The following is a 14472-nucleotide window of genomic DNA, read 5'->3' on the forward strand; positions in this document are numbered from 1 at the left end:
TTATATAAAAAAAGGAATTATACAAACTAGATTTGATAATATATAAGAATATAATAAAAATTCACAGAACTTCGACTTTTCGGTGAAAATATCTGAGGTACAACTGGAGTTGAAAAGTGATGTACAAAATACCGGATGTGGCTACAGAGAACTTCCCTACAAAACTCGAACGGTACCACGTCCGCGCCATTTCGCCATTCTTCGACTAATGCTTAGCTTATAAAGTCTACGTGTTGCAAGAATATATTAAACCGAGCATAGCATGTTGTACTGTTAGGAAGTTTTCTTGGTTTTTCATTAATAAAGTTACTAGGAGTTAGAATATATTCGTGGATTCTTGAATATTTAAATCTGTGGCTTCCAGAAAAGTTGAATTTGCAGTTCCTTAGTATGAGTGTTAAACTTTAATTACCTTTAGATTTTTACACTCTGGGATACTGAAGCTTTAAATTTTCGGTTATTTAAATTTTTCAGCTGCGTAGATCTTAATATGCTTAAATTTGTAAATCTACCAAGTTCTTTGAATTCACCTTTTATTTAAAATACTTTGCTTTCCTAATATTTTTAGATTTTAAGATACAATATTTTTAAGAGTTTTATTTAAAGCTTTAGTTTTTTAAATATATATGTATATTAAATTTGAACATTTCGTATTTCAAAAGTTCTTTAATCTGTAAAAATAAAATTTTTCAAATTGTAGAATTCAAGCTTTTAAAATATGTAAAAATTGTTAAGACAATTTAAACTACTATCATATTAATCTTTTTTTTAATCTATTATTGAAAAAATAATTTGTTTTAAATATTCCGAATATTTATTAGTGATAATTTTAATAGTACTAATGCAATGCGTAATTTGCAACAATGTATACTATTTAAAAAAATATCCTTATTATGATCTAATTATTTGAAACATTATCTGAAAGCTATACATTTTAATAGAACAATAAATACTACAAGTTAATATTAAATAATGTGAACAATTTTATTTTAGTTAATAATTTAAAAAATTTTAAGTATTTACTAAATTCGGTGCGAATGTGAACGCAAAAGGGAAACCGTATAATTATCTCTCTACTTTTTCCATGTGCATAAGTTACAATAGCGCAAGTGGTCGAATGTATGAATGTGTATGGATCTTGCTTTTAACGCGGTGACAGAAATGTGCAATCTCCGTAGTGGACAGGTAAGGATTACGTAAATGCGCAGAATCCTGAAAATCCTGACGCTTTGTTCGTCGCTACGCGTAAACAACATATCTTTATACACCAGCACTGATGCGTGTGTGTAAAACGAGAACTTGTTAGCCTGTAGTTGTTTTTTGTCCATTAAAGTAAAAATTTAGAAACTTCTCGTTAGTTCTTCATACTTTTAAATTCATGGAAAATTTTGAAATAAATGTGCTGTCTGCTTTGACTAATCGTTTCTGCGTTTAATTTTATATCTATTATGTTATTTTAATGTTATTTTATACTTTGACAACCTATTTTTTATTAAATTGATATTATATATAAGATGCGGTTTAATTATTGTGTTCTTCTACACGCCCTTTACTTTGTATTATTGCATTAAATATATTACAATACTTCAGAATTAATCGACTTTTATCCGATACACAGATGATACAAGTACAGTTTGGATTAATGCAAATCCAAGTAGAACGTATTCTTATGCATTATCGAGACGATGATAAAAACGCATTAATTCGAATTGTATTTATATCGTTTTTATATCGGAAAGAAGTTTTTAATATTTATTATTAATTTAAAAGACTATTAAGATTTGAGATTCTTAATGTGAGCACAAATAACAATTTTTTGCAACAAATCGCAGAAGTGCGTTTGCAATAATTTATAGGTAATATCTTTCATTTGTAGCATAACTAATCTAACTATGAGATAGAATTAATAAGGATTTTTCGAGATTAACACCTTTCTGTATTACTTTCCGATCCATTAAAAAAAAAATTATCACATGTGTATCAATATATTTCCCCGACTTCACGTATCACATCGTGCTTGGCATTTATTGCCTCATTCATCATTTATGCAATATCACAGTTGTACTGTCAGATCTTGAATCGAAAGATATTTTTCCTCACAATAACGCCCAACATTGTCCTTTCCTTCATAGATCCTCAGGACCTTTCAATCCAACTATCGCCTCCCTCTTTCAATTCCCCCTCGGAAAGCATCGTGCATCATTTCGCATTCTTTTCTTCGTCGTCCAAGCGGATCGTACGCAGAAAAGGAACGAGCTTCTTGAGAGAAGAGGGAGATGGATAGTGTAATCGCGAGAGACTCGCAAATGGAAGCCGTTACGAATGTTTTCCGATGGCACAGTTGCTACGACCTCTCCATGAATATCTGCTCCGAAAGAAAGTACTTATGCACGCTTTACTGCACGCGAGACGAGGCGCGTCCCGTTCTTATGCAAAATCCATTTTAGAATAGAAGAGGAGAGAAGAGACATCGCACCGCGCGCTGCATCGCATCGCGCCGTCATGAAACGTTAAACAAAAGGGACTCGCACGAAACGGAAAATAAAATAGGAAATCCTATAGCCGCGATGCGGCAATTTCGGCGTTGTGACGGGGATTTACTCGCGTTACACGATGCTGTGTAGAAGCAATGTCGGCGATGCAAGAAAACCAATAGACGAGAATTACCCATTCGGGTCTCACAATACTAGCGTAAAGCGAACAGACATTGTTAATAAATCAATAAGTTAACGCAATAATGAATTAAAAGAATATGATGTGAAAACAACGAGAAGTAAATTGAATTTTAATTGTGATTGTAAATGTTCACAAGCCGCGTGTGAGACAAATAGAAAAACATTGCATGTTCTACTTCTCTCGTAATGCGAAAATCATTAGAAAAAATAATAAAACTTCCATTTTATTAGTCGCAACATTTATGTTTCCTGTTTTTTATTTAGTGCGTACGTATGATGACCTGGATACAAGGAATAGTAAAATATTTCAATTTTTATACAACAATAGATAACGTGAATTTAATTTCAGTGAACTTTAAATTTAGTATTCAACAAAGATTGTCATTTTAACGTACATTGAGGTTTTTATTAAACTTCCGAGTAGTTCTACCAAATGCTTGTTCTAAGTTCCTTGTTCGTAGTAAGTTTTCTACTTTGCCCAATTTTTCATTTAAAATTGGTGCACCGCTTCGGCGTTGCGCCAGATGGACGGATCGATCGACATCGAGAGACCAAGATGACTCAGCATGTACATGTAAGATCTCGTGTTTTAAGCACTTCTCTATTCTATTGCTCATCTTGAACGATTACGTGAAAGAAAAAAAACGGCCCATGTTCTTGTTAAAGTGTCAAGAAAGATGTCGTTACAATAGGACAAATTGTCGCGCAGAAATGGAAAGACGAGACGCAAAACGAATGATCCGTGTTTTCATAAAAATTTCATGCTTGCGCGGTCCTACGGGATGGTTGCCGGTGAAAGGAGCTTAGCGTACAAAGGCAAAGAGTTCATTAAAATTCTGTACGCATCTCTGAACGGCGTCAATGTCGATTGCTCGCTTCTACTCTGCTTACACCCTCATTTATCGCATCCTTGCATATCACGACTAAATGACTGCACTGTTTAATTAAGTGTTAAAACGCACTCCTTGGATGTGTCTTCTTAATGAATATCTTATACTGAATATCTTATAGACTGCAAAAATCTATTTTTCAAACAATTTGGAGTTGATTTTTTCTTAATACAAGTGATATTTTAATACGAAAGATTTTCTGCAGCGATGGTTTAAACACTTCAATAAAAACTGAAAATTTTCTTGATTTCTAAATTATGAATTGGACTTTAATTATATTTTTGCATATAAATATATATCTACATCTGTATTTTTCGTATATCAATTGGAAATAACAGTGTCATGCACAAAAATTAAAAATAGTTTGTTTTAATTTATTATCTCACATAATACCGACGAGAGTTAGTTTTTCTCGTTAAACAATCTGAAAAACTGTTTTCTTTCTTTGAGAAGTGTCAATATTACTTTATGATATCCCAAGGTGAATGTATTTTCCCTTTTACTACGATCCCCGATAAAGAGGAATACGAAATGATATGCGATACGATATTTTTCAAGATGTCGGAAAAACGAGATTGACGATAACCAAAGATTCGGAAACAATAAAAAAATATAAAAAGGAATAATTCATAAGGTTATTGTTAGTAAATTCGCTATGGAAGTCTATTTGAAATAAAAAAACTGTGTATTATAACTACGATATATAACTTAAAAGAAGTTATTTATAATAAATTATTTTACAACACCTTCTAATAACCAATAAACTTAGTTTAACCGAAAGCACAAAGATTAACAAGATATAACAATAAGTTAAAAATTATCACATCGAAAGAAATATTTACATTTATTTAACAAAAACTCTAATTCTTATTTATGTGTTCACAGCTTAAGTTGTTTAATTTTTATTAAGTTCAAATTTTTTTCGAGATGTGCACTTCAAGTTGCAAAAAGTTTTTATTTATAATTATTTCTTATTTATCATTGTTTTAAACCCATATAAAGTAACTTTCTGCTTATTTAGAAAATGTTTGTAACAAAACGAAACGTAATATGATAAAGTATAAGCTCGCTTTGCATTTAGTATTTTACGTAATCTTACCTTATTTTCCATCGCATTTTTTTACATTTCTTCTGGTATTCCGTTAATGTGGCCTGATATTTCATAAATAATCTGGAACCATCGTCAAACAGTTTTCTACAAAGAATTTTTATTCAATTTTTATCTAATGAATAATATTAAATAATCGATTAAAAGAGAATCAATTTAATATCAAAAATTAAAACACATGCGAACCGCATTCGCGCTACCCAATTTTATTTTATCGTGCTGCAACAGGCTGCACGATACAAATTGATAGAGATTGTGTGCCATCGGAAACGGAACATATAGGGTTCTAGCTTTACAACCCATCTGCAAAAGGGCGTTATGTCACAGGTTTGCCGATATATCGGAAATTCGTAGATGCATGCGATGGGGAATCTACGATGTATCGGTCACATCGCTCTCGAAGGAAGTCGGCGACTGCGAGCCTTATAAATTATGCGGAAAGAGAATAAGTTATCGTTGCACGTGTAAACTGTCGCTCTGTGCGGTACGTCGTCGCTGCAACATCCGCTCGTTAGAAAGGTCTCATGGGCACACCGGCACAGCCCGAAAGCAGCAAAACGTTTTGCGAAGTGGCGTGCCGTTCTCCCAGTTAACTATCGCGAGTCAGTAATTCCAGGAACAGTTCATAGCGGGTGGATAAGTAGACAAATGGTGTACTACGTGCTGCAAGCATGCATAACGCAAGAGTTCATGCACTATAATGCCAACCTTTGCTGTCCTATTAAATTAATTCGCGAACTAAACTGGTGATGAGATCTCGAATAATTTTGAATATTATACCGAGAATAACGTAGAAACAAAATAAGCGAAAATAAATCTTCTAAAAAGATTAAAAGAGATTGAAATAAAATTTATATCGCGAATATATATATATATATATATAGACTAGTCTGGTATTTGCACATATATTGTAAAAAGGTATGTAAAATTATTAAATAATATATGTAAAAATTGCACAATTATAGTGGAAATATATAACATTGTGCATTTTTAAATAAGATTAATACTTTTACATATATTATAATTGTGTAAATATATCTATTGAATGGAAAATTAATAAAATATTTGTATATTTTATAGTTTCCATGTAAATGTGCAAATTTTTGTAATATTATATGACATGAGATGTGATATGCATATATATAAAATACATTATATTGCACTTTTATGCTTGTCATATTAATAATGTAGCTCAAGAAAAATTGAACATTAAATTGTACGAAGTAGTATTAAAATATTTCTATAAAAATTTTAATTGTAAATTGTTTAATTACTGCAAAGAAGAATAGTTTTATTTGTAAATTGTGACTTTATACTTTATGTGTATGTAAATAATCATCTTTGATAGTAGATCCTAAATTACCTATTATAATTATTGTAATTTTACATGTAGGAAGTTCTCTTTTGGAGTAAATTTTATTTGAAATTTTATTAAAAATCAGACGCTTTCCATTTATATTGTTCAACATGTAGAAAATTAAATTGTTAAAATTATTGAACTAAAATTTGTTATGCAAAGATTTTAATACTCCATTAAATTTATTTTTGAATCAACAAATAAATAACTGTTTTATTCTCTATTAATAAACATTTCTAGAAACTGTTTTCTAAAGTTTAGTATTTACTCCAATTTTGAATGTTACACTGATATCACCGATATCTTCTGGTTAATTAACGTAGTGCAATCGGAACTGCAAATTGCTTTTAGCGATTTTACTGTGGTTGAAACTTATTGCAGCGTAAATTATTGCCTGTATTATTGTTTCACGCAACATTCAATATATACGTAATTTAAGATAGGTAGTTACGATTGATTACGCTTATGCTATCATAATGATGGCCAGATGATGGGAAACATGACTGAATAATTTGAACAATAATAATAATAATACAACCAAAGTAATACGTAATAGTAAATACTAAGTAATCATGTAAAATGAAAATCATGGCAAATATAGATAATTGTAAACGTTAAATCTGTAACATTTAATTTATTACATTTGATGCTATTTTCAATAATCAAAAAAGACATATTGTTAAAATTTTGAAATACGTTCTGTAAAACATACGATAAATTTAATCGTTCGAATTCATTTTAAATCTGTTCAATTGACAGAAATATTAAACGATGACAAAGGCAAAAGTATCACAATGCACTGTGCCCTTGTATACGTATGTTGTTTTGTCGGTAGATGACAATCTCTCACTCTCTCTCTCTCTCTCTCTGGTAATTCTTATGGATGTCCAATGCAGTCTATGAATAACATATGCGCAGAATACAAAGCTTAGGGAAAACAAAACGGAAAAATAAACGCAATCTATCCCCGTGCGTGGGACGATCTCCATAATGAAAGAGAGGATTTCCCGAAAGCGAATGAGAGATTTGCGTCGCTTAACGAAATCTGCATCGTGGGATTAACAAATATTTTTCTAGGGCACGTATGTACACACACAATAATTCGGCGCAGCGCAGTGTAGCGCTATGTATTTTCACTATATTCTCGGCTGCATTTACCTTGCGCAATCCGACTCGGTTCTACCTCTCGTATATTGTATACGCATGGCCATTGTAGCTACACGTTTCGCGGCTCGCGTAAAAAAACTCTCCAGCTGCAGTTTAGAAACGCGAGCAGTCCTACTTTTTCCTCGCTCTCCTTCTCAACGTCTTCGTCGACTTTGCTGGAGTTATATTCATTGCTTTCAATTCTAGCCGCGCGCGATACAATTTTATTTTATAAAGATAAACGCGTAAGAAAAAGCGTGTTTTGTATTTTGTAATTTCCCATGTAATCTACTGAAATTTGACGCACACAATTAGCAATTTGAATACAGATTTCCATTGGGAAATTAAAATACATGTAATAATCAAATTTTGACCGACATCCATAAGATTACTATGAATTCGAAAATTCAAACATTTTTGTATACATTCGATAGTATTAAACAAAAAAAATTTTTTTATTTTAAGTATAAAAAGTCTGTTCTGAATTAATTAAAAATCAAATAGGTTACGCGGAGAGAAAAAAATAGGTATTCCACATATGCTCCTTTTTTCCCAAAATAGGAAAAAACGCAATAATCATTCGTTGTGAAATTTGAATGAAATGCCAGGCTTATGTATATCCCGAGGGATATTGTAACTTGAAATCAGCGAGGCTATTTTCCTACATTTTTGTGTGAAATCTGACCGCACATGGTAACATTTACTTTCATAGGATATTATAGGGCAACTGCAACAAAAGGAAGAAACCGAGCGAAGCAAGGAGCGTGCCTTGGAATTTCGCAGAATATATTTCAACGCGTAATATATTTTGGAATTATATTCACAGCGTGACGCTTACGTAATGCTACCATAGACTACCTGTGTATATAGCTGTTGTGTAACATCTCACAAAACTTATATTTAAAAAAAGATGAATGAGAGAAAGATATTTATACGTCTATTATGGTTGTTCTACTACCTATGTTGAGTTCAACCTACTTCTTCGTGCTGCCTTTTTCCTTTGTTTAATTTACTTTATCCTATTATGGGCTACACAACAGTTACAATAGAGAAACTAAGCAATAACTGCTATACTACAATTTTGCTTTTATGTTTTTCATTGTGCACCTTTTGTTATAAGTTTCATAATCTTTTGCTGTAGAAAATAATAATTGATTTAACAATTCAACTTTTTCATAGAATTTAACTTAATAGATTGTAGAAAAATTCTTATTGAGAAAAATTCTTTGTCCTCATTCTCTTCCTCGGGTTTTTTTAAATGATATGCTGTGGCCAAAATCAATTAACATGGCATACTTTGGAGTAAGAAACGAACACATTTTATGGTAACGACGCGATAAAAGTATCGAATAATAAGCTAGCTCATAAATTGAAAAAATTTTCAGAATTTATTAAAAAAGTTTAATGTGTGTGTCACGATTGATAATTTTTAGAGAATGAGAGAGAGAGAGAGAGAGAGAGAGAGAGAGAAGAGAGGTGAGAGGAAAGAGAGACAGAGAGAGATAGACAATATAAAATCTGAAATAAATGATAGATACACACACCAAAAACGCACGTACGCAAATACTTTCACAATCAATGTCGTGGTCAATTTAAATTTTTATATTTTTGTCGTATACATGCATTTTCATGAACTTTTATATTGACATTATTCTCATTATTATGTTTATACGCTACCAGAATTATTTTTACTGTATTACAATATAAACTCTATTTTAATTCATCATTAATATGAATTATTAATAATTTATTTAAATTTACACATATAACGATGTAACTGATGAAATTTGAAATGATTTATTATACATAAAAAAATTTTTTTATTGGATCTCTTTATTTGATTATAACTTTAAAACTTTGTCGTAAATTATATTTGTAAGACAAAATACGAATAAATATGAATAAATTTTAAAAGATTAAATCTATAAATTTGATATAAAAAACAAATATTATTTCATAGTCCTCTTTTTTTACTTTAAATTAATTAATATCTACTCATAGTGAAATATGTTCCTCTCATTTATGCTTTCGATATATAATATTATAAATTATTTTATAATGTTATTTTCGTGCACCAAGTTATATAATATTTAATTTTAAAATAAAATAGCAAGACCAAAAAGATCTTTCCAAAAAATACTTAAAAAAGAGAAAAAGTAATGCGCATCTAAATATTAAAAACGTTTTTCTACTACGTATTGTAGTTATTAAATTTATTTTATGTCACATAAAATTACAGACAAAGGGAAAGAGTAAATATTTCATTCCACTTTTCATTGTCATGATATACGAACATTATAAAGACATTTCAATAAAAGCTTTGCATTTTAAATATGTCAGTATTTTATATATATTTGTTACAGTTTTATTTGTTTCTTGTTTTACTTATTTTTCATTATTTATTTAATGAATGAAAAGGTCAACAATAAATTCAGATATATTATATTAATTATAGTATACTTAATATTAAATACTCTTAATTATAAATATTAGAAATAATAAAGTATTCTTATCCTCATGATATATTCTTATTTTTTGAAATTTCTTTTCCTCAAAGTCTAATTAATATGTTACATAGAATATATAATTAGTGAAAAAATGTGTGAGAATTTTTAACAAATCTATCATCAGTTTCATTTTTGGAAAAAATTATTTTACTTTATGATTCTAATTAATATTTTTTATAGTACTTTTACAAGTATACTCTAAATATATTTTCTGTTATATTTTTATTTTTGCAATTTACTAGCTAAATTTTTCAATAACTTTTACATGATTTATATATTTAAAATTACTATTTGCTGCTTGATGTGACATCGAACTATATCAGTAAATGATCAAGCTAATCAATAATATGTTAATTATAATATGTTCCATTCTGTAAGCTTTATACATATGCACTTCAATATATACATTATTATAGATCAATTGCCATTTACAGGTTCCAAAATTAAACAATTATATTAATCTCTTCTAATCTATTCATTTGTGATAAACTATCTAACAATTTCAAAGCCCATTGTTCTAAGAGATATTATATTTGTGTATGCCATTAACGGAACCATTACTTCAAATTAAAATTAACAATAATTTGATACTCGCCAATTAAACGGCCTAACACAAAATAAGTTGCAGCTAATTATATTGTAATTCCCTTAATTTACAAAATATAAATATAAAACTGCATATGTCATAGCAACATTTAAAATAAATAACAATAAAAAATATTATATTATTATTTTATGTATTGAATCTTATATTCGCATATTACTTTTTTACGGCTGATGAGGACTCTGTGAAGTCGAAACGTACCGTATATTAATGTTATCATTATAATAAATTTATAGATATATTTAACAACCATTATTAGTTCAATTTATTCTTGACCTGGGAGGTTTATTGTTAATTTTAATTTATTAATTTATTTGAGCTGTTTATAATTCAATTTCAATTTTCGCATATTACTTTTGGAAAAAAGATATTTAATCCTTCGTTTGCAGTTTGAGTCTTTTTTGATACAATCGAGATTACTTTTAAATTTCGGAATAGAGGAGTCCAATTTTCCTTTCTAAAATAATTTGTTAAAAATGTGTCTGGTAATAGAAATGTTGAAAGATACCTGTGAATTTTTCGACATTTTTTTGAAAGCTTAGAATAATAAACAAAACTTGTGCTAGATGAAGGAAGTAAAAATATGATTACAGACAGAGAGTTAGTAAAATAGATATAGTTTTTGAAAGAGAAGTCAAATTTTAATTTTTATATAACATCTTGTAAATTTTATAAAATATACTAATCTTTTTTCTGAAAAAATCACTTAAATTAATCAAATGAATGATCCAAATAGTCAATTAATTTTAAAAGTAATAAATAATGAGATGTATTGTCAAATCATGGTTTCTCCGCCATCGGTCAACGATGTCTCTCTTAGCCCTCTTCCTCTTCTCAAGGATCTTCGAGACACAAATTCAACACGACACTAATGGAAACGCTGTTAATCACGATTGCACGCGTATTAATTCAGAGCACGATAATCACGCGGCATTTGCATGGCATTCCCAACGTAACCCGAATGCGACCCAACAATCCCGCAAAATACGTGAAATATTATTAATGATACAATACAGCTTTCTGTTGGAATCATGCGATCTGGTTTGCTCTCAATTTGGAAATGGTATTGGAGAAATGATATTCAAATTGGCAAAAAATTCGGAACGCGTCTACCTCGATTTCTATTTTAAACGATTGAATTGCGCGAAACATGTCTGCTTCAATAAATCGACATTGTTAGCCGCGATGCCGCGCCGTTATCGAGTTGCTAATCGTGAGAGTTAATCAATCGCGATGTCGGAGTTCGGTAATTGTTAATTGTTCACGGGGTACGATCGCGATTCGAAGGATAATACGTAACACGCGGAGCAGCTAGCCGTTCGCTCGAGTATCGAAGAGCGAATGATAACGCGGTGACCTTGTGTACGCTACGATGCGCTTTGTATTTACGTTACAATGCAAACACCAAGGCTGCGTGCCAATCTAGTCCTGTGAAGTATTTGACGTATTGTAAAGTAAATATACGCCGAAATATCGTGCTCTTTGCTTTCCAAATGGTGGAGCGGCAAATTCATAGAATGTCAACGCTATATGGCACGACAGAAAAAAGAGAATCGCGTCTATCAATTGATTGACTTGTTTCGTCACTATTAAATATTTAACAATATATAAAGATACGTTATACATTAAGAATACGCTAAAGATTTTGTTCTTTACATTTAAAATTAATATCGTTGAACAGGTTACTACTATCACTTATTTCTTGTATGATCCATTAGCGTCGCCGAAAATGATTAATTTTATTCGATTAGAAACTATTAGATTAAAATTATTATTCACATTCTAATTCAACGATTACATTAGTATAGTTAACAAACTTAATTCTCGGCCTTTTTCACTGAACCCTTGATATTAATTTATAAAACTCGGTTACTCCGAGTTCCTGTGCGAGCTCTAACTGTATACGATAGGAATTCTCTTCCAAATATTGTTCCAATTCTTCATCGTTGACTTTTGTTGTTAACTGGTTTTAACGTTCCGGATGTTTTTTATCATGAAGGTCAAAATTTTCACTATTAAACCATTAGAACTACTTCTTACAGGTACTATAGGAAACAGTATCCTCCCCTAAAGCCGAATAAATCATTTCTTGTGCTTTAGCGGTACTTTATTTAAATTGAAAATCGAAAAGGAGGCAATGTCTCAAATGTTGCTTCTCGAACAACATTGCTTTAACCATTTTTTTTTTAAGTTAGATTCATATAACCGCCGACTTTTCTTTTTGATATTTTATTGTATAAATCATATATCATATATTATTAATATATATATTATATATTATTAATAATAATCAATTTAGTTAATTTGTTATTAATAACAAACTGTAATAATACACACACAGTGAATTATCTGATTAAATGCAAATATAAATAGGTTATTAATTCCTTTAACTCAACTACCAGAAATTAATTCGTCAATATTAGTTATTGTAGTACATGTTATTTGTAAGGAATCGAGTAATACGAACTGAATAGACCATATCAATTACACGAACTATGAAAATCCATAGTAAATGATATAGTAGTATACGATAGAGTATATTATAAGTGGAATTACGAATTCACGAATTCTATATAATACCACCAGCCTACTTTTGATCGTTTAAAATTGCATGGTTGTATCGATACTTTCCTGCTAAGATTTTTGATTTTTTAAAAAATATACTGTTATTCAGATTATACCATATATGTAGTAGTTGCACGAGTGTATCAATTTTAGAAATTTTATTAAATTGCACAAATTAAAATTTTATTATAATAAAATATTTCTAAAAAAAATTAATTCTTCTAAATAAAACCAAATTATTTAAATATTCAGAAAATAAAACAAGTAAATAGCGTAATATTTTATTATTTTAACACACATATGTGTGTATGCAAACAAAAATCATAATAAATATATTTATTTAAAGAAATTGTAATATATAAAGTAAATTACGAAAAATAATTGTAGAAAATATAAAGTAATTACTTCCGATATGGCGCTTAATATCTAATGTGATCTGTTTGTTGTTCAAAGATAGTTAAATATTTAATTGTAGTTAAATCTTCACTGCACTCACGTAATATTAAATATTCAAAGTTTACTATATTTTTAATCAATACTTAGAAGTGTTTCTTATTTTGAATTTGACTTTCAATTTTTAATATTGAACTCAGCAAAAATTCCACTACTTATTAGCAGTATTGAGTATAATTACATTATTTGAACAAATATACACATTCACAGAGAAAAAATTAAGGTTGAGACACTGCAGAATAATAATGTAATTTTTCGTTCATGCATATATAAAAAAGTTATGGGAACGGTAGTACTCTGAAAGTGACCCACATAATTACTTCTACCTTTCATCCATATATGGATGTTACAACCACTTCTGTCACATTTTTAATTCCGACAGCTTTTCTGCAGAACATCTTATTATCTTGTTAGAAATCGAGAACTACCGATCGAGATAGCAACAAAATTGCCGAAATTGAAACTTTCTAGTAATTTTAAAGAAAAAAAATCATAGAATTTGGCTTTCCTGGCGGAAATATCTTTCTAAAAACCAGAAGAAAATTAACACGTGCATTTAAAAAAAAATCATTAAAAATTTCAGCTGTTAGCTGAGTTTCTGTGTGCCGAAGATTTGGACAAAAAGCCAACGTCTCCAATTAAAAATCGGAGATGTGATAACCGTGGTTATAACAGTAATGATTGTTTTCTAGGTCCGAGTTAAATTCTGCGCTTTGAAGCTAAAGTTCACAAAATTAACCTCTTTGCATACACGTTATAATACATATATTTATAAAAAGATATGCACTTGATTAGGATAGTCTATGTGCAAATGTATATTTGACGCATACTAATTGTAAAACACGCGATGCAATGCACACGTAAATTAAAGTCATCCATAATTATATTTCACAATCGTATTCACAATGATATGTCTAAGAAAATCACAATATAATACACACAATATAATACACATTTTATTTTAAATAAAAATTCTTTGCAAATTGACGTAATACTGCCGCTGTCTTATTTTATCGTGCTGCAATAAAATTGAACTCTCAATATTGTGCCATACAACTATATTATTCGAGAGGCAGCAATAAATCTTCAGTTAAAGCAATCATATGAGAATATTTTAATCAAATATTATTTGTGTAAGAATGATTGTGAGAATCATTTATACGAACA

At 29.7% G+C, this 14472-nt stretch overlaps 1 protein-coding gene across 1 annotated transcript in view; it reads left to right on the forward strand.

Annotated features, from left to right (window-relative positions):
- The window catches only part of KaiR1D (Kainate-type ionotropic glutamate receptor subunit 1D), a 241570-nt gene that overhangs the window by 89057 nt on the left and 138041 nt on the right, over positions 1-14472 (forward strand). The gene's annotated exons all lie outside the window — the stretch shown is intronic.

The sequence above is a fragment of the Cyphomyrmex costatus genome, unplaced genomic scaffold (assembly GCF_001594065.2).
Source record: "Cyphomyrmex costatus isolate MS0001 unplaced genomic scaffold, Ccosl1.0 scaffold123, whole genome shotgun sequence".
In the NCBI taxonomy this organism is placed as follows: Eukaryota; Metazoa; Arthropoda; class Insecta; order Hymenoptera; family Formicidae; genus Cyphomyrmex; species Cyphomyrmex costatus.